Raw genomic sequence first — 27626 nt, 5'->3', positions numbered from 1 at the left:
TCAAATAATGAGAGGAAAAAGTGGGAGAGGTTATTATCTTTTGAAATAACTGAGAAAAAGGCTTCCTGGATATTCAATAACTAAATTAACTATTCAGCTAGACCTAGCACAACACTATATATTGTCAGATAAAAATATAATGAGTTTTAAGAAATTTGATTTCTTACAAATTTATTTATAAATGATGTGACTTTTAAATATGTAAATTTAAGTATGAAATTTTTAAAACATATCTGTATTCAATTTTCTTACTTGGGAGTTATGCGTAATTTTTCCACACACACACACATATAAAATTGATATATAGTCGTGTTTGTGTCAGCTCTGACGTTATATGATGTTATATATGGAATGGACCTATTTGGATAAGCGATGAGAAAATAATATTTTTAAATAAAATTGATTTATAATTAACAGAAGCTGGTATGAAATTTCAGTCTAAAAGTTGATTTTGACATTGTAAGGATTGTTTGATTTGTTTTGAAGAAATCCATCAGTTTGCCACAATAATTGATTTTTGATACAAAATCTCCAAACAGGCAAATCTTTGTCAGGCAAGGTTGATAATAACTTGATGCATGGTTTTAGTCAACGCAAGAAAAGTGACTTTATAATTAGTTCATAGCCACCCAAATGTTAATAGTTTAGTGGGAAAAGCCAGAGCTAAGAAACAAGTCAGTCAATTATGGATTTTTTTACGCTAACAGGATACTTCCCAGAAAAGCAGAAGATAGAAGGAGGAAAGGGATTTGGATATATATGAGGCATTGGGAGGTGAAGATAGAAACTAAGGGATGGAAGAATAGTCAAAGTAAATTTACTTTTCAGTTAGACATAGCACAACACTGCATTATGAGGTTCACTTGCATCTAGAAACTCTTATCTCCCTTTCTTTAATTAGTAGCGTATCCTCCGCGGATAGCATAAGTTGAGTCCTAGTGGTTCTTATTTCTTGGGAAAAAAGGAACTGGATAAGTCGTAGTGATTCTACTTGCGTGTGGTTTTGGAACATGAGGCAAAAGATCAACGGTTGTTCTCTCTATTTCCATCACTTTAAAAATAAACAAAACTTAAGACATTTAATTGTATATGTTTAATATTTGTTTATCCAACTAAATTAGATCAAGAGAATTTTAAAGTGCTAATAATAGCTTTTGTTACAGAATAAATAATTTATAAAAATTCCACATGCCCGCCATGATGAGGACACAATATAATACTAAATATCTGAGTCTCTTTTTTTCTCTGGCTAAAAAAATATCCAAGTCTTTTCATTAAAAATTCATCGAAATCATCATTTGAAATTTATAATATTAAACCTTCTTTTAATGATTTTCGTAATCTTATGAGTTATAATTTGCGACTTCATCTCCAGATAGTTTTCACATTAAAGAGTCTCACATACATTCGAAACCTAGAATGTTCTTTTACACATAAAAAACAAATTAAAGAAGAAATCAATCTGGACTCGAACCTAAAATTTAACGGATGGAGAATCCAGTGAAGGAAAACAAAATGAAAGAAAGTTTTATTAGCAAAAACAGTGCAAAAGTACAACCAAGTGCCAAGAGAACACGAAGCCAATTGGCGGATACTTGGATAAATCATCAGCTATCACAAGTTCGTCACACCTAAAAGAGTAATCCAAACAACTCAAGGATTACGATCAATATAAAAATGCCACTACGTAAATTATATACATACATATGTACATATGTATATCATGTACCCGACCTGGATCTATCAAAAACCTTTAATCCAGTAAGCTTTCAGCTAGAGCAGTAAACAGTGGAGTTGGATTCCCGAATAGAACTGATATTATAACGCTGAAACCTATCTTCGCCAGTTTGATCAGCCCACGAGTGAGAGATGATCTCGAGGAGCCTCTCCTTGCCAAGGCCAACGAACTTTTGGTTGATGTGATCGAGGTTGAGCTTGCAGTCTCATCTATAGACAAGTTTCTTCCTCTAGGAGACGAAGAGCAACCAACATTGAAATAGCCACTTTCCCAGTTATCCAGAATCAATTTCTTCACACAATAGACATGGTAACAATAGTTTCCGCAAGAAGACACGTAGGACCACCCTCTGAACGACCCTTTGCTCGGTACTTTTAAATCCTTCCTCTCACATTTCACACACTTGGAGGGCATTTTGTCCTTAAGAATCAGCGTCATCCTATTAGAAGGATCAGACATGGTGCTCTTAAGGTTCATGCAACAAGGGTGCAAGTCAAGCTTGTGTTTGTATTGATCATGATACACAAACCCTCTAACGTCCCTCCCGCAAGCGTCGCACAATCGGCGGTTTGGTCCGCCGGGAGGTTCCCAGAGAAACTGGAATCTGCAGCTACCCATGAATGGATGGGTTCTGGATTGGTCCGTAGGGCGAGCCTTGAAACAGTCCTCGTGTAGGACAAAGGGACAATCCATTTCACACTGGTACCTAGGGCCAAACCCTAGTTCTTTGCATCCACTGCATTCAAATGGGTCTGTGTTATGTTTTGTTAGGATTTGTTTTCAAAAAAAAAACAAGAAACCAAAAAAAAAAAATTGCCTTTGGATTTGATCTTGTTTCCTAAGTATTGCTGCTATAATTGCTCTCTTCTTTGCCTTATTGGTTGATTTTTGAATTGCATCACATGATTTGAGAGTGATTCTTGCTTGAGAATTTTGCTGCTAGTTTCTATGTCCTCTTGCTTTCATTCGCCTCAGTGTTCTGCACTGCTGTATGGGCGAGTTGCTGTTCACTTTGTTGCTGACTTGACTTTTGTAATCCTTGGGCATCTCTTTTAAAATCCTTTTGCACAATGCTTGTGAATGTTGTACGGCTGAGTTTGATTGCATTTGATTTGAGTGATTTCTGTTCTTAGTTGATTAGCATAGTATAATACTCTTGGTGTAGTGTTATTAACCTTGTTTCATAGCTTGATCCTTAAGGAGGAAACATCTTGGAGAAAGCCTTGATTGAAGGATTTTTGAGCCATATATTTTTTCTCATCTTGTGTGATTTTCATCTAGTTTTGGTTATCCTCTAGAACTTGTCTAGATTCTTTTTCAAAGCTGCATTAATACCTAGGTTTGTGAAGATGATAGGGGCATTCATTTCTAAACCTTTACCCAAACACAAACCACTTCATTTAACCTTTGTTCACCCCTTTGAGCCTTCATTTTCATTCCATTCATTTTTTTTTAGCAAGTGTTTTGCATGAGTTACATTTGGATTTTTTATTTTGAAAAGTACATCATTAAAGTCTATATCTTTGCCTTCTTGGGTTTGGATGCCAAAAGAAAAAAAAAAAGAAATAGAAAAAGGCAATAAAAAAAGAAAATGTTTAGAAAAAGCCAAAGAAAGAAAGTTATAAAAAAAAAAGAAAGAAAGAGAAAATAAGTTGCAACAAAAGAATAAATTTGAAATAAGGCATTCAATGGTGGTTTGAAGAGCAAGGATTTCTATTTCAAAAGTTTCAAATCTGCACTTTGGTGTTCTTTTGTGATTGTACTTAAGCTCACTTTGAGTTGATACTTTATTACTCATGCATTTCATTTGTTAGTCCATTTTATTCATTTGGCCATAGTTTCCAACATTACAACCCTTCAAGTCCCCTTGATCATGAATCTAAGGTATGCTAGTGGTGGAGATATTAGAATCTCTACAAGCTTATGGTAGGTGCTAATCTAGGTGGATTGAGTGAAATTTTTCCCATTTGAGAGATGAGTGAAACCTTGTACCCTATGTGAGCTCTGTTATGTTTCTCTTCTTTTATCCTGCTATGTTTCTTGTGTTAATTTCTTTGCACTGAAGTATTCTATGATTGTTGATTAATTAAGAATAAAGGTTGCTTGAGTTAATTGCACATTCATGCTTAGTTGGTTTTATGTTTGCTTGCATTGAGTCTCTCTATTGGATTCTTCTTTAATGATGTTTTGCCCAGGAGTGCAAAAGGCTAAGTGTGGGGGAGTTGACAAACTCAATTATTTTTATATATTTTGATATCTTTTATATGGGTTTTTGTCAACTTAATTAGTCTTTTTGACCTTAATTGATTGGTAATTGATTTTAATATATTTTATTTTGAATTATTATTTTATAGGGGCAAAATTGTCATATTTTGGTTTAATTGTGACTAATTGATTTTTGAGGACAATTAATGCTACCTTATCCTTGAATTTTGCTTGCAGGGTTTTGGAAGAAATAAAAATGAAATAAATAAATTAATTAAAAAAAGGAAAAAAAATATATAATTAAAAAGAAAGGGGCAAAACGTTGCGTTTTGCCCCACCCCACTAATAACCTAACATCATATTATTCTTCATCAGCAAGAGGGGGACGCCGAGCCAGAGAACGAAAAACAGAGCAGAGCACGCCGAAGGAGACCCACAAGCTGGACGCCGAACACACACGAAACAGGGGAGGCGAAGACGCAAGCGGCACCAGCGGAAAAACGAAGAGGCCGAACGGAAACACACACACGCGAGGCGGCGACCGACGAGCTGAGGCGGAGACGCAACGCTGAACGAGTGAGGCGGCTTCATCTTCTTCTTCTCCCGGGTGCAGCGAAACAGAGACGTGAACCATTCAGCGTGAACAGTGTTCTTCCATGGCTGACCGTAGCAAAATACTGATTGTGGCAGCAAACTTGATGGCAAACCGTGGCTAAGATCTTCTGATTCTCCAATTCAACAATAATGGCAGGAGCTTGGATCTTTAAGGGGGAGTTCTAGTTGCTTTAATTTCTTACTCAATAATTGTTTAACAATTCCTAGGTCTTAGGATAGTTTTTCTGATTGTTGGGATAATTGTATTGCTTAATCTGATTATATTTAGGGATTATTGTGACTGAATTATTGCTTAGTATTTGACATTGGGCTGTTTATAGTTTTAATCTCAATTATAATGTTGTGGTTATGACATTTGTATTGATTTTGGAATTAATATATTGTGATTTTCTAAGGTGGCTTAGAATTTTGGATCATATAGTCTCTTGCTAGCTTTAATTCTGTTATTTTGGATTTAAGAGTTCTAATTAAGTATTGGTTTTTAGCATCCTTAATCCCATTTTACTATTCTGGTTGCAGTTAGTAAGTTGGGATTTTAGGAAAATATTTTGTGGCAACTCGAGGTGGCTCGGTTGTTGGATCAAAAGTTTAATTATAATTCTTAATTCATTGTTTTTAACTCCCACATCTTTTAGAGTGATGATTGCCTGCGTTGTTGAATTGGAGGATTGATTTTTATCAGTGTTATCTGTGTGTCTCATTTTCATTTCTTTAATCTCCATTCATTTTAATCACTTTTATATAAAAACAAAAAAAAGGTATTTTAATTCCAATTTGATTCGTAGTATTTAATTAACAGCTTTTCAAAATCAAAAATCTCTTTTTATAGTTTAGGTTACTTGCATTTATTTACTAGGGTTTAATTTCGTTTTCGGCTCCTCAAAGTGAAACGACCCGAGTTTTGCACTATATTGCATTAATTCGGTTAATTTTTGGAGTAACCCCAAAGCGACAATTAAGGGAAGTACAACTTCAAGTGGCGCCGTTGCCGGGGAGCCAAGAAATTGGTTCTCTAGTAATTAAGTGTCAAGTAGCCTTGATTGTGGTTCATTTGTTGAGCCTTTTTAGTTTTCATTTATGTTAGTGTTTTTTTTTTTTTAGTAGTTTGCATTTGTTTCTGGTTTTTTGTTTTTCATGGCTTGGATTAATAGCAATCATGATCTACTCTCGCATTCTCAATTTTTTGCAGGAAATAGTACGTGGAATGAAACACCTTCTCATTCAACATGTTCTCAAGAGATTGAAGAGTTGTTACAACAGTTGGACTCCTTCCAAGCTCAGCTAGAGTCTCAAACGCCTAATCACATCTATGCTCATGACACCTCTTGGATGAACCATCATCTACACCAATCACCTAACCCATCACTCCCACCTCACCAACCATACTTTAATCATATATCTCCACCGTATACATACCACCAAGAACCATCTCCTTTTCCATGTGAATATTACCACCAACCCCCGTCCCAATCCACGTACCATTCTCTTCCCCAATCTCATGAACATGAATTCAGTGAACCTGACCCATTTCTCACTATTCCTAAGAATGACCAGATACGATTTTTAAGAGAAGCTTATGATCGCTTGAATTCATACTACCATAGATTACTTGAAGAGGAAGAGATATCTGGGATCTCTAAGGAATTAGAGGAAGAGCTAGAAGAATGTCAAAGTGCATTGGGAAGTTCTTGAGTGATATAGCGCGAATTGAGTCTGAGATTGGGAAAGATGAATCAAAGTGTCTAGATTCACTCATGCAAGAGGCTGAGATGAAGCAAGAACATCTACAAACTCACAAGGACTCGTGCCCTACATCAGGTAATATTGCTCCTCTTTTTGAGGAGATTGACCCTTGTACTAGAACTACTATTCCTGTTGAAGTTATTGATAATGTGAGTGATGATGAGGTGGATGAGGAAATCATAGCTGAATCCCCTCAAATGCTTAACAATAAAAATTCTCACTTGAACACTTCTAATAGTAGTTGTTTAGTTGATGATATTGCTTGCACTGTCACTGCTTCTTTGTGTGAAGAACATGCTTCTCTTTCTAGTGCTAGATTAGATGGTGCAATTGATTCTGATTTGAATGAACCTCTATCTTGTTCTTGTAATGCCCACACTATATGCATGGATTGCATTGATAACAAGTATGATATACTTGTTGGGTTGCAAAAGCAGAATTTTAGTAAACTGTGTGCATCGCCTTCTAGTACTAAAAGTACTGACCATATAAAGCATGATTTGATGTGAGTTGCTTGGATGTTAATCCTGTGGAGAAATGTGAATTTTATCATAGCCTTGGAAATTATCTTTCTGAAAATTCCATTGAGTTGCATGCTTCTAATGAGTTAGTAGGGAAAGATTCAAAAATTTTAAAAGACAAAATTGTAAATAAGAATGAATCTTTTCGTCTAATTCTTTCTTGTGACTTGCCTCTTGATTTAAGTAGCTATGTAAATAATAATATTGCATTGCATAATCATATTGTGCATGAATCTTCTTCTTCTTCCACTCTTTTTTCACCCACTTCTTGTGTTAGTAAAAGTGATGTGATGTACTCCAACCACTGTCAGTTGGATTCTTCATTTTCCGCTTTGCATACACAAGACATTTTTGAAAATATTTCTGATTATTTGATTCCTATAGAAAGGAATCCTATTGACCTTCTTGGGTGTGATATTTACTTGATAGATTTTGCCACTCAGATATACCTATGCTACTCTAGATCTTTCCAAGTTTTTCTTTTTGGACTAGATACTGCTGCTTGTTCAATGTTTCCCTTGCAGGGACCCTCCCCACCAAGAAATGTCAATGGAGAAGTGACCACACTAAAGAGATATATGTTTCTCATCCGGGATGAGAACTTCTCTTACAAGTGCTTGAAGAGATTTCGTTCTAAAGGCTGTCCCTTTCCTTCCTTAACTCTTATCTTTTGAATTACTTGCTTGTTTTGTGAGAAAGTGTGGGGGAGGGGCATAGCCAGTAGTAAAAGGTAGCTTGTGTTTTGTTTTATTGTTTGTTATTAGTTGCATGCAGTACTTTCCCTACCTTGTCCTTGCACATTTTGAGATTCCAATTGTTCATATCTTTAGTCTAAGCTTGCATTGAGGACAATGCAAGGATTAAGTGTGGGGGAGTAAGTGTTATGTTTTGTTAGGATTTGTTTTCAAAAAAAAAAACAAGAAACCAAAAAAAAAATTTGCCTTTGGATTTGATCTTGTTTCCTAAGTATTGCTGCTATAATTGCTCTCTTCTTTGCCTTATTGGTTGATTTTTGAATTGCATCACATGATTTGAGAGTGATTCTTGCTTGAGAATTTTGCTGCTAGTTTCTATGTCCTCTTGCTTTCATTCGCCTCAGTGTTCTGCACTGCTGTATGGGCGAGTTGCTGTTCACTTTGTTGCTGACTTGACTTTTGTAATCCTTGGGCATCTCTTTTAAAATCCTTTTGCACAATGCTTGTGAATGTTGTACGGCTGAGTTTGATTGCATTTGATTTGAGTGATTTCTGTTCTTAGTTGATTAGCATAGTATAATACTCTTGGTGTAGTGTTATTAACCTTGTTTCATAGCTTGATCCTTAAGGAGGAAACATCTTGGAGAAAGCCTTGATTGAAGGATTTTTGAGCCATATATTTTTTCTCATCTTGTGTGATTTTCATCTAGTTTTGGTTACCTCTAGAACTTGTCTAGATTCTTTTTCAAAGCTGCATTAATACCTAGGTTTGTGAAGATGATAGGGGCATTCATTTCTAAACCTTTACCCAAACACAAACCACTTCATTTAACCTTTGTTCACCCCTTTGAGCCTTCATTTTCATTCCATTCATTTTTTTTTAGCAAGTGTTTTGCATGAGTTACATTTGGATTTTTTATTTTGAAAAGTACATCATTAAAGTCTATATCTTTGCCTTCTTGGGTTTGGATGCCAAAAGAAAAAAAAAAAAGAAATAGAAAAAGGCAATAAAAAAAGAAAATGTTTAGAAAAAGCCAAAGAAAGAAAGTTATAAAAAAAAAAGAAAGAAAGAGAAAATAAGTTGCAACAAAAGAATAAATTTGAAATAAGGCATTCAATGGTGGTTTGAAGAGCAAGGATTTCTATTTCAAAAGTTTCAAATCTGCACTTTGGTGTTCTTTTGTGATTGTACTTAAGCTCACTTTGAGTTGATACTTTATTACTCATGCATTTCATTTGTTAGTCCATTTTATTCATTTGGCCATAGTTTCCAACATTACAACCCTTCAAGTCCCCTTGATCATGAATCTAAGGTATGCTAGTGGTGGAGATATTAGAATCTCTACAAGCTTATGGTAGGTGCTAATCTAGGTGGATTGAGTGAAATTTTTCCCATTTGAGAGATGAGTGAAACCTTGTACCCTATGTGAGCTCTGTTATGTTTCTCTTCTTTTATCCTGCTATGTTTCTTGTGTTAATTTCTTTGCACTGAAGTATTCTATGATTGTTGATTAATTAAGAATAAAGGTTGCTTGAGTTAAAAATAATATTGCATTGCATAATCATATTGTGCATGAATCTTCTTCTTCTTCCACTCTTTTTTCACCCACTTCTTGTGTAATTAACTCAAGCAACCTTTATTCTTAATTAATCAACAATCATAGAATACTTCAGTGCAAAGAAATTAACACAAGAAACATAGCAGGATAAAAGAAGAGAAACATAACAGAGCTCACATAGGGTACAAGGTTTCACTCATCTCTCAAATGGGAAAAATTTCACTCAATCCACCTAGATTAGCACCTACCATAAGCTTGTAGAGATTCTAATATCTCCACCACTAGCATACCTTAGATTCATGATCAAGGGGACTTGAAGGGTTGTAATGTTGGAAACTATGGCCAAATGAATAAAATGGACTAACAAATGAAATGCATGAGTAATAAAGTATCAACTCAAAGTGAGCTTAAGTACAATCACAAAAGAATACCAAAGTGCAGATTTGAAACTTTTGAAATAGAAATCCTTGCTCTTCAAACCACCATTGAATGCCTTATTTCAAATTTATTCTTTTGTTGCAACTTATTTTCTCTTTCTTTTTTTTTTTTTTATAACTTTCTTTCTTTGGCTTTTTCTAAACATTTTCTTTTTTTATTGCCTTTTTCTATTTCTTTTTTTTTTCTTTTGGCATCCAAACCCAAGAAGGCAAAGATATAGACTTTAATGATGTACTTTTCAAAATTAGAAATCCAAATGTAACTCATGCAAAACACTTGCTAAAAAAAAATGAATGGAATGAAAATGAAGGCTCAAAGGGGTGAACAAAGGTTAAATGAAGTGGTTTGTGTTTGGGTAAAGGTTTAGAAATGAATGCCCCTATCATCTTCACAAACCTAGGTATTAATGCAGCTTTGAAAAAGAATCTAGACAAGTTCTAGAGGTTAACCAAAACTAGATGAAAATCACACAAGATGAGAAAAAATATATGGCTCAAAAATCCTTCCATCAAGGCTTTCTCCAAGATGTTTCCTCCTTAAGGATCAAGCTATGAAACAAGGTTAATAACACTACACCAAGAGTATTATACTATGCTAATCAACTAAGAACAGAAATCACTCAAATCAAATGCAATCAAACTCAGCCGTACAACATTCACAAGCATTGTGCAAAAGGATTTTAAAAGAGATGCCCAAGGATTACAAAAGTCAAGTCAGCAACAAAGTGAACAGCAACTCGCCCATACAGCAGTGCAGAACACTGAGGCGAATGAAAGCAAGAGGACATAGAAACTAGCAGCAAAATTCTCAAGCAAGAATCACTCTCAAATCATGTGATGCAATTCAAAAATCAACCAATAAGGCAAAGAAGAGAGCAATTATAGCAGCAATACTTAGGAAACAAGATCAAATCCAAAGGCAAATTTTTTTTTTTGGTTTCTTGTTTTTTTTTTTGAAAACAAATCCTAACAAAACATAACACTTACTCCCCCACACTTAATCCTTGCATTGTCCTCAATGCAAGCTTAGACTAAAGATATGAACAATTGGAATCTCAAAATGTGCAAGGACAAGGTAGGGAAAGTACTGCATGCAACTAATAACAAACAATAAAACAAAACACAAGCTACCTTTTACTACTGGCTATGCCCCTCCCCCACACTTTCTCACAAAACAAGCAAGTAATTCAAAAGATAAGAGTTAAGGAAGGAAAGGGACAGCCTTTAGAACGAAATCTCTTCAAGCACTTGTAAGAGAAGTTCTCATCCCGGATGAGAAACATATATCTCTTTAGTGTGGTCACTTCTCCATTGACATTTCTTGGTGGGGAGGGTCCCTGCAAGGGAAACATTGAACAAGCAGCAGTATCTAGTCCAAAAAGAAAAACTTGGAAAGATCTAGAGTAGCATAGGTATATCTGAGTGGCAAAATCTATCAAGTAAATATCACACCCAAGAAGGTCAATAGGATTCCTTTCTATAGGAATCAAATAATCAGAAATATTTTCAAAAATGTCTTGTGTATGCAAAGCGGAAAATGAAGAATCCAACTGACAGTGGTTGGAGTACATCACATCACTTTTACTAACACAAGAAGTGGGTGAAAAAAGAGTGGAAGAAGAAGAAGATTCATGCACAATATGATTATGCAATGCAATATTATTATTTACATAGCTACTTAAATCAAGAGGCAAGTCACAAGAAAGAATTAGACGAAAAGATTCATTCTTATTTACAATTTTGTCTTTTAAAATTTTTGAATCTTTCCCTACTAACTCATTAGAAGCATGCAACTCAATGGAATTTTCAGAAAGATAATTTCCAAGGCTATGATAAAATTCACATTTCTCCACAGGATTAACATCCAAGCAACTCACATCAAATCATGCTTTATATGGTCAGTACTTTTAGTACTAGAAGGCGATGCACACAGTTTACTAAAATTCTGCTTTTGCAACCCAACAAGTATATCATACTTGTTATCAATGCAATCCATGCATATAGTGTGGGCATTACAAGAACAAGATAGAGGTTCATTCAAATCAGAATCAATTGCACCATCTAATCTAGCACTAGAAAGAGAAGCATGTTCTTCACACAAAGAAGCAGTGACAGTGCAAGCAATATCATCAACTAAACAACTACTATTAGAAGTGTTCAAGTGAGAATTTTTATTGTTAAGCATTTGAGGGGATTCAGCTATGATTTCCTCATCCACCTCATCATCACTCACATTATCAATAACTTCAACAGGAATAGTAGTTCTAGTACAAGGGTCAATCTCCTCAAAAAGAGGAGCAATATTACCTGATGTAGGGCACGAGTCCTTGTGAGTTTGTAGATGTTCTTGCTTCATCTCAGCCTCTTGCATGAGTGAATCTAGACACTTTGATTCATCTTTCCCAATCTCAGACTCAATTCGCGCTATATCACTCAAGAACTTCCCAATGCACTTTGACATTCTTCTAGCTCTTCCTCTAATTCCTTAGAGATCCCAGATATCTCTTCCTCTTCAAGTAATCTATGGTAGTATGAATTCAAGCGATCATAAGCTTCTCTTAAAAATCGTATCTGGTCATTCTTAGGAATAGTGAGAAATGGGTCAGGTTCACTGAATTCATGTTCATGAGATTGGGGAAGAGAATGGTACGTGGATTGGGACGGGGGTTGGTGGTAATATTCACATGGAAAAGGAGATGGTTCTTGGTGGTATGTATACGGTGGAGATATATGATTAAAGTATGGTTGGTGAGGTGGGAGTGATGGGTTAGGTGATTGGTGTAGATGATGGTTCATCCAAGAGGTGTCATGAGCATAGATGTGATTAGGCGTTTGAGACTCTAGCTGAGCTTGGAAGGAGTCCAACTGTTGTAACAACTCTTCAATCTCTTGAGAACATGTTGAATGAGAAGGTGTTTCATTCCACGTACTATTTCCTGCAAAAAATTGAGAATGCGAGAGTAGATCATGATTGCTATTAATCCAAGCCATGAAAAACAAAAAACCAGAAACAAATGCAAACTACTAAAAAAAAAAAAACACTAACATAAATGAAAACTAAAAAGGCTCAACAAATGAACCACAATCAAGGCTACTTGACACTTAATTACTAGAGAACCAATTTCTTGGCTCCCCGGCAACGGCGCCACTTGAAGTTGTACTTCCCTTAATTGTCGCTTTGGGGTTACTCCAAAAATTAACCGAATTAATGCAATATAGTGCAAAACTCGGGTCGTTTCACTTTGAGGAGCCGAAAACGAAATTAAACCCTAGTAAATAAATGCAAGTAACCTAAACTATAAAAAGAGATTTTTGATTTTGAAAAGCTGTTAATTAAATACTACGAATCAAATTGAATTAAAATACCTTTTTTTGTTTTTATATAAAAGTGATTAAAATGAATGGAGATTAAAGAAATGAAAATGAGACACACAGATAACACTGATAAAAATCAATCCTCCAATTCAACAACGCAGGCAATCATCACTCTAAAAGATGTGGGAGTTAAAAACAATGAATTAAGAATTATAATTAAACTTTTGATCCAACAACCGAGCCACCTCGAGTTGCCACAAAATATTTTCCTAAAATCCCAACTTACTAACTGCAACCAGAATAGTAAAATGGGATTAAGGATGCTAAAAACCAATACTTAATTAGAACTCTTAAATCCAAAATAACAGAATTAAAGCTAGCAAGAGACTATATGATCCAAAATTCTAAGCCACCTTAGAAAATCACAATATATTAATTCCAAAATCAATACAAATGTCATAACCACAACATTATAATTGAGATTAAAACTATAAACAGCCCAATGTCAAATACTAAGCAATAATTCAGTCACAATAATCCCTAAATATAATCAGATTAAGCAATACAATTATCCCAACAATCAGAAAAACTATCCTAAGACCTAGGAATTGTTAAACAATTATTGAGTAAGAAATTAAAGCAACTAGAACTCCCCCTTAAAGATCCAAGCTCCTGCCATTATTGTTGAATTGGAGAATCAGAAGATCTTAGCCACGGTTTGCCATCAAGTTTGCTGCCACAATCAGTATTTTGCTACGGTCAGCCATGGAAGAACACTGTTCACGCTGAATGGTTCACGTCTCTGTTTCGCTGCACCCGGGAGAAGAAGAAGATGAAGCCGCCTCACTCGTTCAGCGTTGCGTCTCCGCCTCAGCTCGTCGGTCGCCGCCTCGCGTGTGTGTGTTTCCGTTCGGCCTCTTCGTTTTTCCGCTGGTGCCGCTTGCGTCTTCGCCTCCCCTGTTTCGTGTGTGTTCGGCGTCCAGCTTGTGGGTCTCCTTCGGCGTGCTCTGCTCTGTTTTTCGTTCTCTGGCTCGGCGTCCCCCTCTTGCTGATGAAGAATAATATGATGTTAGGTTATTAGTGGGGTGGGGCAAAACGCAACGTTTTGCCCCTTTCTTTTTAATTATATATTTTTTTTCCTTTTTTTAATTAATTTATTTATTTCATTTTTATTTCTTCCAAAACCCTGCAAGCAAAATTCAAGGATAAGGTAGCATTAATTGTCCTCAAAAATCAATTAGTCACAATTAAACCAAAATATGACAATTTTGCCCCTATAAAATAATAATTCAAAATAAAATATTAAAATCAATTACCAATCAATTAAGGTCAAAAAGACTAATTAAGTTGACAAAAACCCATATAAAAGATATCAAAATATATAAAAATAATTGAGTTTGTCAGTCTGCTTCGTCTCGTTCCAGCCTCATTGGGTGTTCATGCCATGGGTGATTCATTGTCTCTACGAAATCACTTTCTATTTGATGATAAGCTTCTACGTTGATACTTACATTTGGTTCTTGATCGATGAGCTTATATATATGGTGTTATTTCTTGTCAACCTTGGCTTCCTGAGATAGTCTCTCTTTCATACTGTTCCTGCTCAGTACTTTCCTCGAATTTTCAGTTTACTATTTGATCAAGGAACATATACATATATATTCATTATTTTATTAATGCATAGTATGCCTTAAAAATACGCTATAATTTGGTGCCGAAGGTGCCTGTAAGTTTCTCCGCATATATGAATACAGTATTGGTCTGTCATGGCTGAGAGCATTGTGAGATATTAAAGAAACATTTGTCGCCTATCATCTCTTGGGCGCTATCACTTGGAATCAATTATAGACCTCTGCTTAGTTAATTGGCATATATAGGTATAGATGTGGATGACGAAGAATATATAGGAAAAACAGTCCTTGAGTCTCGGATGAAAATATTAATTACAACAGGTTTTAAGAAATTCAATTTCTTACAAATTTATTTATAAATGACGTGATTCAAATAGTAAATATGTAAAGTATGAAATTTTTGAAACATATTTGTATTCAATTTTCCGACTTGGGATTTATGAGTGATATTTCCAAATACGTATATAATTGATATGTAGTCGTGTTTGTGTCAGGTCTTATGTTATATTATTATTATATATGGACCTAGTTGGATAAGCGATGAGAAAGATATACTTTAATTAAAATTGATTTATAATTATGATTTTGGGAACAGAAGCTGGTATGAAATTTCAGGCTAAAAGTTGATCTTGACATTTTAAGGAGTGTTCGATTTTGTTTTGACGAAAACCATGAGTTTGCCAATAATAATTGATTTTTGACAGAAAATCCAAACGGGCAAATCTTCGAGAATGAAGGTTGATCACTTGACGCAAGGTTTCAATCAACGAAAGAAAGTGACTTTATAATTAATTCATTTATTAGCCACCCAAATGTGATTAGTTTAGTGGGAAAAGCCACAGTTAAAAGAAACAAGTCAGTCAACTATAAATTTTTTACGCGGATCGGATGTTTCGGAGAAAAGCAGAAGATACAAGGAGGAAAGGGATTTGGATGTATATGAGGTGATGGGAGGCGGTGATAGAAATTAAGGGAGGGAAGAATAGTCAAAGTAAATTGATCAAGGACAGATGATATGTAACTAATTTTATAACTGATCTCAATTTTTTAAAATTTTAAAAGTTTTTTTAGTTATTATTTTCTTATCAATGTTTCATAACTGATAAATAATATATTGCTTACTTTAGATGCTATATGATATATAATTATATAATGTATGAAAGAAATGTGTGAAACATAAAAAGATTCCTAATCCCTTTTTTCTTCTTTCGTAATTTTTTAATATACTCTTTTTTCCCCCTTTTTGTTATATCAATATATTTTAAACTTTGGCTGACGTTCAAGAATTTTGCTCTGCTCTCCTATCCCTTTGTCTCCTTGTGGGATGAAAATGATCGTATAAAATTTTATTTGTTGCTTTGGAGGAATATCTGTTCATGTGTGAATTGAAGAAATTTTAATACGTATAAACACACGAATCAAAGACAAAATTTTAGGAGCACGTTTTTTATTTGTGTACATATATATATATATATATATATTTCGGTTATCCAATTATTATTGATATATAATTTTTTTAAAAATAATATCAAATTATGGTCCTGGCAAAGAAAAAATTCAACATATGATTTAAAATTGATAATTCGCTACAATTCCTCACTGATGAATAACTAATATATAAGAAAATGTGTCAGATCCAAAATATTCCTGCCCTTTTTATATCAAAATATAATTCAAATTTTATCTATGTTCCATCCCCCCCTTATTATTTGAACATGTTCTGAAAAGCATATATTTCACCCCAAAAAAAATTGTTATAAAATTATATCTTTTTCATTTTATTCAATATCTTTCTTTTTTTTTTTTTTAATTCCATCATACCAAGCTAGTGGATCAAACTGGTGGGATCTTTATGGTTGGGTGTCAAACGCGGTAACCATCCGATCCCAAAGCGATCCATTTTATAGCAATTAGTAAGTTCTGTAATGCTATGAATAAGTTTATAAAAAGTCACTTTTTGAATTTCCTAGAAAATCAGTTATTAACTGCTGTAATAAATTTGTTAAAAGTATTAAAAATACTTATTAATCGCATTACTAGACTTAAAAAAATTTTCAAAGCAATAGTTACCAGCTGCCAGAGGCTGGAGCTCTAATGACCAAGGACCCTAGAGCTCTAGCAAGGATATTTGGTGTTTGGTCATTCCAACAAATTTGCAAATCCCAATTTGGTCACCTATTACTAAACTAAAACTTCGCTTATTTGGATGACCATTTGACGATTTCATCATTTAACTGTCATTTTTTCATGTCTTTTTCCCTTCTTTTAATTGATAGCAAATAAATTAGAATAATTGTAAAGCTCAATAACATATAAACATATCAAATGAAGATATTGAAAAATACAAAACACTACTGAGTAAGTATACTATCGATCAATTAACTTATTGTGTGAACAAAATCATTCATAGAAAAATTTACTTAAAATTCTCATATTTTCAGTTTTAGATTGTTCAATTAAAAATACTCTGAAGGACTCGAGACGACTAATTTTTACTGTCTCAGCTAGCTGTATGAATTATGGCTTCACACAGTTCACACAATCAAAAACAGATTTAACTTTCTCAGAATGATCACTGATTCAAAACTGTGCTGTGATCTATATGATCCAACTGGTGCTCATGCACATATCACAAACAACCTCGAGAGTCGAGAATCATAAATTCAAAGACCAAGTGTCCCATTAGGGAAACAAGCTGTATTTATCTTTGCAGGTGGATATGGCATAAAAATGGTCACAATACCCACACAGTACCATCAATAGCACAGGTCACCATGCCTTGTTAATCATCATTTTAAGACATCCCAGTTGTGAGTGATAATCCAGAATGATTTTCTTCAAGAAAGCAGAAGCAAGATGCTGCGTCTATTGGGAGATAGATATGTAAATAAATAAAATGGCAGCAATCAATAGGATATACAAGTCTTGGTTTTAAATTAATGCCGAACAAGGATATTACAAGGTTCAACAAATTTGAGTTTTCATGCTTGTAAATAAATCTTCCTTTTGTCGATATATCACTTTAACAGCAAAAAATCATTTTCCTACCATAACACTTTAAATTAATGTATCTAAGATAATCATAGTATATGTTGAATTATATCTCTATAATATTGTTAAAGTTAAAGAATATCGATAAATAAATTAATTACACCTTTAACTCACATAGCAATAAAAAACAAGGTTCTATTCACTTGCTTCAAGTTCTGCTCTTTAGAAAAGAAGATATGAATTGCATAATTACTCAAAAAAGAGAATTGCATAATTACTCTTATACCGTGTCGTTTTGATTTTGCCATTAACATATTACAAATTTAAGTCTAAACAAACCCACAGTATAAACCTAAATTCTTCAACTCTTAAGTAAATTTAGGATGTCTAAATCAATGTACGAACAAATCATCAAGAGATCAATTGTTTTGTACTGGCGCAGGAAAAGCATTAATGGTACAAGAACACTCAAGCAGAGCCATCATGTGCCCGTGGTCTACAGCACTTAAATATATGAGATTGAAAAGGGAGTTTGTAGAGAGTAAATCCATTCAGGGGAATCACTTAAAAAAAAATAATTTCATGTAAATTGAAAAGAAAAACTTCTCTTACTACTTGCCTTGTATACCATATTTACAAAACTAATTCAATTGGAAAACGGAGGGTTTTATGAAGATTCACCTGTGATTGATTTGGGCGCATTAGAGCCCAAAAAAGAAAATAATATTTATTTATTTATTTATTATTTTTAAAACTCATATCATGACCAATAGATGAAAAAGTGGGAGAGGTTATTCTCTTTAAAAATAACGTATATAATACCCATATATGAGAAAAAAAGGCTCCCTAGAAATTCAAAACTACTAAAATTTCATTATCAGGGAGCAGGACCATTATTATTAAAATCCAACTCCAAAAAGCGCGAATCGAAGTCGTTGTGAGATTGGTCGTCATTGAAGCCCTCAAATCTGATTATTGCCGAAAAAACCAAAAACATCACCATTAAAGACCCAAAAAAAAAAAACAGAAAAATGACAAACATCATTATAAAAAAGAAGATTCCGTGAAGGATACTTATCCAACTTTTGAGAAAAACGCTCGCTCCCACCGCCCTAAAGAATCCCCGCCGGGGCGGAGGGGGGCGCTTTTTTTCCTTTTTGCCAACGCATCATCGGGTTCTTTACATCTAGAAACTCTTATCTCCCTGTCTTTAATGCAGCCGTGTACCTACCGCGTGTAGCATACGTTGGGTCCTAGTGATTCTTCTTCGTTCCCCCCCCCCCCCCCCCCAAAAAAAAAAACAAAAAAGCTAGATAAGTCGTAGTGATTCTACTTGCGTGTGGTATTGGATCATGAAGCCAAGAGATCAACGGTTGTTCTCTCTATTTCCATCACTTTCAAAATAAAGATAACTTAGATATTTAATTTTATATATAAAATATTTTTATCCAATTAAATTAGATCAAGAGAATTTTTTTTGACCATTAGATGAAGAGAATTTCAAAGCGCTAATAATAGTATTTGTTAAAGAATAAATAATCCATAAAAAAATCCACATGCCATGAGGACAAAATATAAGAACTAAATATCTAAGTCTTTTTCATTAAAAATCCATCGAAATCATCCATTAGAAATTTATTATATGAAGTTATTATATCTTTTTCATGATATGCCGTAATCTTATGAGTTCTAATTTGCAACCTCGTGTCCAGATAGTTTTTTCACGGCCAGAGTTGGATTTACATATATACAGATCAATACTTCTTAAAGCCTCACATTCGAAACCTAGAATGTTCTTTTACACATAAAAATCAAATTCAAAAAGAAATCAATCCGGACTTGAACCTAAAACTTAAAGGCTGGAGGATCCCGTAAAAGAAAACAAAGTGAAAGAAAGTTTTATCAGCAAAAACAGTGCAACCAATTGCCAAGAGAACACGAAGCCAACTGGCAGAGACTGGAATCAATCATCAGGTAACACAAGTTCGTCACACATAATACAAACAAAACTCAAGGATTACGAGCAATATGAAAATACCGTTGCGTAATTATATATATCATATACTGGAACGGTGTCTGTTTCCTTTAATCCAGTAACTTTTCAGGGAGAGCAGTGAACAGTAGAGTTGGATTTCCAAATAGTAACTGATATTATAACGCTGAAACCTATTTTGGCCATGTTGATCAACCCACGAGGTAAAGATGATCTCGACGAGCCTCTTCTTGCCAAGGCCAAAAAACTTTTGGCTGATGTGATCAAGCTTGAGTTGCAGTCTCATCTATGGACAAATTTCTTCCTCCTGGAGACGAAGAAAAAAAAAGAGGAACCAACATTGAAATAGCCACTTTCCCAGTTATCCAGAATCAATTTCTTCACACAATAGACATGGTAACAATAGTTTCAGCAAGAAGACGCGTATGACCACCCTCTGAACGGCCCTTTGCTCTGTACTTGTAAATCCTTCTTCTCACATTTCACCCACTTGGAGGGCATTTTGTCCTTAAGAATCATAGTCATCCTGTTATAGGGATCAGACATGGTGCTCTTGAGGTTCATGCAACAAGGGTGCCAGTCAAGCTTGTTTTTGCATTGATCATGATACACGAACCCCTTAAGGTCCCTCCCGCAAGCGTCGCTCCGTGAATGGATGGATTCTGGATTGGTCCGTAGGGCGAGCCTTGAAACAGTCCTCGTGTAGGACAAAGGAACAATTCATTTCACACTGGTACCTAGGGCCAAACCCTAGTTTTTTGCATCCACGCATTGAAATGGGTCTGCTTCGTCTCGTTCCAGCCTCATTGGGTGTTCATGCCATGGGGGGCTCATTGTCCCTCCTCAATTACTTTCTATTTGTTACCTACCACTACTTAATTGATATACATCGACGACGAAGAAAATGTAGGAAAAATCATTCACGATTCTCAGATTAAAAGACATTAAATGCCAACTGGTTTTAAGAAATCCAATTTCTTGCAAATTTCATTTACAAATAACGCAATTTGACTTGTAAATATGCAAATTCAACTTTTAAAATATGAAAATTTTAAAACCTATCTGTATTTAGTTTTCTTATCTGAGATTTATATATGAGTAATTTCCTGAGAATATATATATACAAATATAATTGATATATAGCGGTCATTGTGTCAGCTCTTATGCTAGGACCTGTTTGCATTAGTCCTGAGAAGACTATATTTTAAATAAAATTGATTCATAATTATGATTTGTAAAATGATTTTGTTAAGCTGGTTTGTCTGGATGTTTTAAAGAAAACCATGGTTTGGTCAATAATATAATTGATTTTCCATATAAAATACAAACAGGCAAGGTTGATGTAACTTGATGCATGTTTTTAATCAGCGCAAGAAAGTGACTTTATAATTAATTGATTTATTAGCCACCCAAGTGTGGGTTTAGTAGGAAAAGCAATAGTTAAAAGAAATAAGTCGGTCAATTGTAATTATAAATAGATTTCTTTTATGAGTTTGTAGCCTAATATTATGAAAGCTCTCTTTAACGAGAGGTCGCCGATTCAATCCACTTCACCTCAAGCCATTAGTGTTACTGTTTCCTAAGTGGGAGATTATGGGCTTGATTCGTTTGTAATCCCGTACTGTTAATACTACCTTCGAAGTGGGAGGCCACTGATTTGATCCGCTTATAACCCTAAGCCATTAGTGCTGCTTCCCTAATTTAAAAATAACAATCAGGTAAATTAATTGAAAATACATTGAGCTTGGCTCTGTGTGTGTGTGTGTGTGTGTGTACGTACACACACATAGACGGGAATGATCTATGAATGGGAATGACTACGGGAGAATGAAAAATTAGTTAAAAAGAAAAAAGAGGCAGCGTGTAGGACATAGACGAATGAAAGAAAGATAATCTATGTTTAGCTTTCTCATTAAGTTATTACTTATTAAAAGATATTTTATTTATTTTATAAAAATAAATTTTAAATTTACTTATTTTAAAAAAATCTAAATATTAAAATCTAGTTAACTATAGATAATCTAAATAACTTCATAAACTCATCTCAATTTTTAAAAATCTTAAAAATTTTCTAGTTATTATTTACTACCTGCCACATAATATTACTTAATCAACTTCGAAATATAATATATATAACAATTATTTTAATGAGATATTTTATGTGATATTCATTTATTATTTTTTGGCAGATATTTCATTAATATGGAAAAAAAAATTTAAAATATAGAGCCTTTCTCCTAAATCATTATATATCCTTTAAATAAATAAAAAAGTTACAATTTTATTGCTTAATTTTAATAGTTTTACTTCTTGTTCAAATCATAAGGACCAATTGTTTATAAAACTTTAGGAACTTAATCAATTCAAATAATCATTGATCGATACAAGACTATGAAATTTGACTTGACTTTAATCTATCTAAATTTTTTGGAACTAAAACCAAAACAAGTTCAAATTTTTAGGACTAAAAATGATATTAAACTTATATACAAATATATATATATATATATATATATATCTTGTCAAGTAAGGTGGGAACCAGTTTGAGTACTCATCAAGGTGATGAATCCTTTAGGCATATCAAATCTGAACTATCTATATTTGATTTGAGTGATCTATATTTAAAAATTTTGAATTAATTATTTTTAAATAAAAAATTATTTTTTTAAAAAAAATACTTAAGAGATAGTTAAAAGATTACCTTTATCTTAGATTCTATGCTCATTAAAATAATTATTTAAAAAAATTAAATCTAGACCGTTCAAATAAGATTTGGACGGTGTAAATATGATGATCACCCAAACACATTCCCATGTAGGTGAGGGCAATGTTAGATTAAAGAAGCATTTGTTACCTAGCATCTCTTTAGAGCGATCATTTCTAATCAAATTATATGCCAGCACTTCTTAATTGATATATATATATATATATATATATGTATATAGTTGACGAGGGAAAAGTTATATAACTGATATATGTCTATATACTACGTATATCGATCACACACGGTGATCTTAAGGTTCACGCAACAGGGTGCAAGTGAAACTTGTGTATGGATTGATCATGATACATGAAACCTCATACGTCCATCCCACAAGCACGACACAACCGGCGGTTCGCTCCCCCAGGAGGTTCCCAAAGAAACTGGGAATTTGCTGCTACCCATTAATGAATGGATTCTGGGTGGGTCCGTAGGGCGAGCGTTGAAACAGTCCTCGTGAAGGACGAAGTGACAATTCTTTGAACATTGGTACCTGGGGCCAAACCCTAGTTCTTTGCATCCGCTGCACTCAAATGGGTTTGCTTTGTGACGTTTCAAACTCATTGGGTGGTCATGCCGTGGGTGATTCATTGTATTGTCTCTGCGAAATCACTCTCTATTTGTCGCCGATAATTAAGCTTCTACCTTCAGGCTTTCGTCATCTGGTTCTTGATGAGCTTATATATATAGTGTTACTTGTGGTAAACCTTGGCGTCTCGAGCTTATGTCTCTTTTCATACTGTTCGTCGCTCAATATTTTTCTCAATTGTTCAGTTTACTATTTTATCAACGCACATGTTCATTCTTTAATTAATGTATTACATGCTTTAATAATACGATGTAATTCGGTGCCGAAGATGCCAACAAGTTTCTTCAGACGTAAATACACTAACTACTGATCTGTCGCATTTCTACCTTATCACTTCTAAGCAATTATATAGTTGAACAAGAAAACATAGGAGCAACTACATATAGATCTCAGATTAAAAAAAAAAAAAAATTTGAAGGTTAAGGTACAGATCTACCCATGAAATGTTTTGCCATGGGCACTCGATAATACGATGTGATTCGGTGCCGAAGATGCCAACAAGTTTCTTCACATGTAAATACACTAGCTACTGATCTGTCACACCTTATCACTTCTAAGCAATTATATATAATATATAGTTGACCAAGAAAATATAGGAGCAATTGCCTACAGATCTCAGATTTTAAAGAAAAATTAAAGGGTTAAGGTATAAATCTACCTTTTGTTATGGGCACCTAACATCATAAACTTTCCTTCCGAGGGAATTAAATACAATATGATAGTTTGAGTAATATGAGTAATTAAATTGGAGTGTAATAAAAAATTAACAAAAAAAAAATTTAAAACAACCTCTAAATATCTCTTATAAAAAAAAAAAAGGTGATACCCAAAAAAGCGTCTTTTATAAAAAGGAATGGAGATGCCAACAAGATTCTTCAGATTAAAATACATTACTTTTCACCCCAAAAAAAAAAAAAAACAATACACTACTGATCCGTCATGGCTTATAGAATTGTCAGATTAAAGAAGCATTTGTTCCCCCTCATCTCTTTGGTGCTATCACTTCTAATCATATATATATATATATATATATATATATTTATGTGTGTGTGTGTGTATCGCTGACGAGGGAAAAATATGCAACTGACTGTACCAGTCTTTGTTTAGGCTCTCTTTGCAAATCAACTACCCAAAATACTGGGTTGCGCCAGCTTGTAGCCCATGTGTTTAAGGAAGCAAGTCAGTCAATTATAATAAACTATAACGCCCCTTACTTTAGACTCTGCACGCTTATGTTTAAGGAAACAAGTCAGTATAATAAGCTATAATTCCAGTTACTTTAGACTACTCTATATTGTGTGTGTGTGTGTGTGTGTGTGTGTGTGTGTGTGTAATGTCGATTTACCTAAAATTCTTGTATTTTCAGTTTTAGATCCTTCAATTAAAAAAAACTTTGTTTCTCCTGCTACAGTCCTACATATCATTTGTGCTTAGATTTCTTTTCATTTAATCTCACATTCCTCCTTCCTAAGGACTTCTCACCCTTCCCCTCAGCATATCTTCTTATTTTTAATAACCCTTTGGGCGACCGATATGCGACGGTTTTTTCGAATCCTATAACCAAGTATCTGATTAACTGATTAACTCGACTCAAGGCTTTGCGATCAGAGTGCCTCTTCCCAGGGGTCTTTTTTAACAAAGTGGAATTCATTTATACGCATTTCACCTACTTTGTGTTCTAGCTGGTCCACCATTAAAATAAGTACCTTGAGGCTTTCCTCTGCACATCTTGCTATTGCATTCAGGTAGTTATGTATTACAGTTTTAATATTTCATTTATCTGATTTCCTATTTATGGATTCCAACGTATAAATAATTAAAATGGGGCATTTTGTCATTTCCTTTGAATTTCAAACTTTCAATTTGGATTTACCTCCTTCTTCATCATTTTGAAGTGTTAGGTGCCTAAATTAAAAAAAAATACTAACTTCAGGATTTTTGCTCTGGAATTTTTCCTAACCATAAATTATGTTTCTTTTCCACTTACTTCGTCATTATTATTTCATTTAATTGATTTACTGACATGTAGTTAAAAAGCTTACCGTTAAAATGAGAGAGATTTTGTAGCTGGTCTATAGTTATGATCACTTTCCTCACCCCACTTGCTGATGCCTCCTTGTTTCAAATGGGTTCTATTACCAATCTCTTAATTCAAATATATATATATATATATATATATGTGTGTGTGTGTGTGTAACCAAAGCGTTTAAGGTTGTATAAATGTGCGCGCGCGCATAATCTGAGTTGAAGTTTTCTATTTTAAATGGGTTAAAGAGCTTTTTTATCCCGGAAAGCTATGGATTTTCGGAATTTTTTTTTTTTTTTGGAGTAAGGTTACCTTGAGGTTATGAAAATGTAATAATGTCAACCTGTCCTAACAGACTCTAACGGTCAACCATCATCTAAGCCAACGCCACTCTTCCTCCTGCATTAAAGATCTCGATCATCACCACTCTCCCTCTTGCCTTCTCAGCCTTCTCGTTCTTGTTCTGAAACATTTTGCAGAAAATTTCCCGTTATTCTTCCATTGACTCCTACCGTCTCCTTTTTGTTTGCTGAGGATGTTGATTAAGCTTTGTGTTCTATTGATCTGGCTTTGGGCAATTGTTAATTGTTAATTTTTTTGTTCATTGTTCATCTTCCCCGGCTTTCGATCGGTGTTCTCTGTTTTCTTCCAGATTGGTTTTTTTTTTTTTTTTTTTAAGAGATTGGTTAAGGGCATTTGGGAAGAAGCTTGGGGTCCGCCTTTTTTTTTTCCCTCTTGTTTTCTTTTTTGCAACTGAGAAGTTATTAGGAGATTCTCACTCTTGTTTTTGCAATTTCTGGTGACCATATATAAAATTAATTCCATTTGCCATCCCATTCAAACATTTACTCTCCGGTGAGCTTATTTCCGCCACTGAGAGTACGTTTTAATGTTACTTGTTAAATGGTAAATGATAAATCATGCCTAACAGAGTACCATTTGGGTGTTTCCATGGTGTTACTTGCTCAAAAATTGAATAACAAGATTTAACAATCGGTTGGTTTGGCGGTGGGATTTTCTTGCACTTTTCAACGAAAGAGCTTGGAAACCGTTTGGCCTCTGTGAACGGACGCTGTGAAAAGGAGGAGGGAGATGAAGGGGAAGGTAAACAAGAAAAACAAGCGGGTGCAGTTGAAGATCGGCTCGATATCATCTGCTACGATGCGTTCAATCTGATTCTTACTTCTTCTTTTTTTTTTTTGTTCAGTGAGGATGATGATGACGACATGACTTATTAGGTAGCATAACATGTGGGATAATATTCTACATGTCAAAGCCAGCTTAGCAGTAATTGAGTCAACTAACGGTTGACAGTTTGAGTTGTTAGGGCAAGACGAGATTGCTATGTTTTTACAATTTTTAGGATGACATTGTTCCCAAAAAAAAAAAAAAAATTCTAGATACTAGCCATGACTCTTTAATTTTGTGAAAACTTCCCAAGCAAAAATGTCGTCTAACCGATTTTAAATCACACTGAATAGGAAAGAGAAATGACTCTTTCATGAAACCAATTTTTACGTTTTGTCTGGATTATAATAATAAAATAAAAATATTTTAACATAATAATTGAGAAAACAACTAATTTAAAGAGACAAATATTCTCTATGAAAAGAGAGATAATTATTAATCTTAACCAATAAAGAGTAATTTTTTTTTTGTCCTTGACGTTTGACAATATGAATTTAAAACGAAGTTACATTTCCTTAGTTATCTTGATGAAAGACTCCTTTTTTTTTTTCTTTCAATCCTTAATAATACTGGTATTCAACATTTTTTTCTAGATTCATTACCCAAGCAATTGACTAATCTAGTTGTGGAACTTTTTGCGCGGCAACCTCTCCTAACACGTTTTAACACAGCTGCATTCCCCTTACTCAGATACAAAATCAATGGTTAAGCTAGATATATCTCTTGCCAATTCAACCACGCCCTTGTTACTAATGAAAGATGTTTTTACGTGTTTGATGAAACCGAGGTTTCTAATTTCCATTGGAAGAGTTATTATAGCCCACCAAACGCACTAAGTACATATTTGGCTTAAATGGAACATGGTTTAAATGAAACACCTCTCTTCTCTGCCCAACAATAACTCGTTTAGTATAACAGTGGAAATTCTTTATAAACGCGTTTCACGTAAGTTGAGACAAAACTCTTCTTATATATTTGTCTTATATTTTATAAATTATTATTAAAAAACAGTTTACAAGTTATTTATAAACTGTTCTAAACAGATCCAATATATCTTAAGCATGTTTGAGCAACATTTCAAATGCACGTTCAGTGAAAGCTAACAATTCCACTTTCTCACAAAAGCTGTCTCGACTTTCGTACTAAATGTGAAAAGCTAAATTTGAAGGATCTAGACATCCGTTCTTGTTTTTTTTTTAACCAAAAAATCTGTTCAATATATAAAGATGTATGTACGAATTTTTCTTTAATGAAAGGAATCATGTTTAGATTGATCGTACAACCAAAAGTAATTTAAAATGAATCGTTTATTCATTTTCACACCAAAAAATGATGAACTATGTCTGATTGTCTTGATAGTCAATGTTTATTTGTTTAATTATTATTATTTTTTTTTTTGCAAGAATTGATCGTCTTGATTTCAGCTCGCTGTATGCGTCATGGCCTCACAGTTCACAGTTCACACAATCAAAACGGATTGTAGTTTCTCAAAATGATCACTGATTCTAAAGTATGCTGCGGTTTTCCGCTTCTCTTCCTTCATCTCCCTCACCTCTTTATTTATACTCTCTCGTCTTGCCTCTCCTCCCTACCTCGCGTCACCTGCTTTTCACTCTCCA

General features: G+C 34.1%; 1 long non-coding RNA gene across 1 annotated transcript; it reads left to right on the top strand.

Moving 5' to 3' along the window:
- The first annotated feature begins 2336 nt into the window (after positions 1–2336).
- LOC114723423 (uncharacterized) lies at positions 2337–22762 on the top strand. The gene is made up of 3 exons (XR_003738237.1): positions 2337–2377; positions 19309–19321; positions 22645–22762. It is a non-coding gene; the product is annotated as an uncharacterized LOC114723423 (long non-coding RNA).
- The last annotated feature ends 4864 nt before the right edge of the window (positions 22763–27626 follow it).

The sequence above is a fragment of the Neltuma alba genome, unplaced genomic scaffold (genome assembly GCF_004799145.2).
Source record: "Neltuma alba isolate B1F8T4 unplaced genomic scaffold, ASM479914v2 tig00012137_pilon, whole genome shotgun sequence".
Taxonomy (NCBI): domain Eukaryota; kingdom Viridiplantae; phylum Streptophyta; class Magnoliopsida; order Fabales; family Fabaceae; genus Neltuma; species Neltuma alba.
This window is presented reverse-complemented; position numbering and strand designations above follow the sequence as displayed.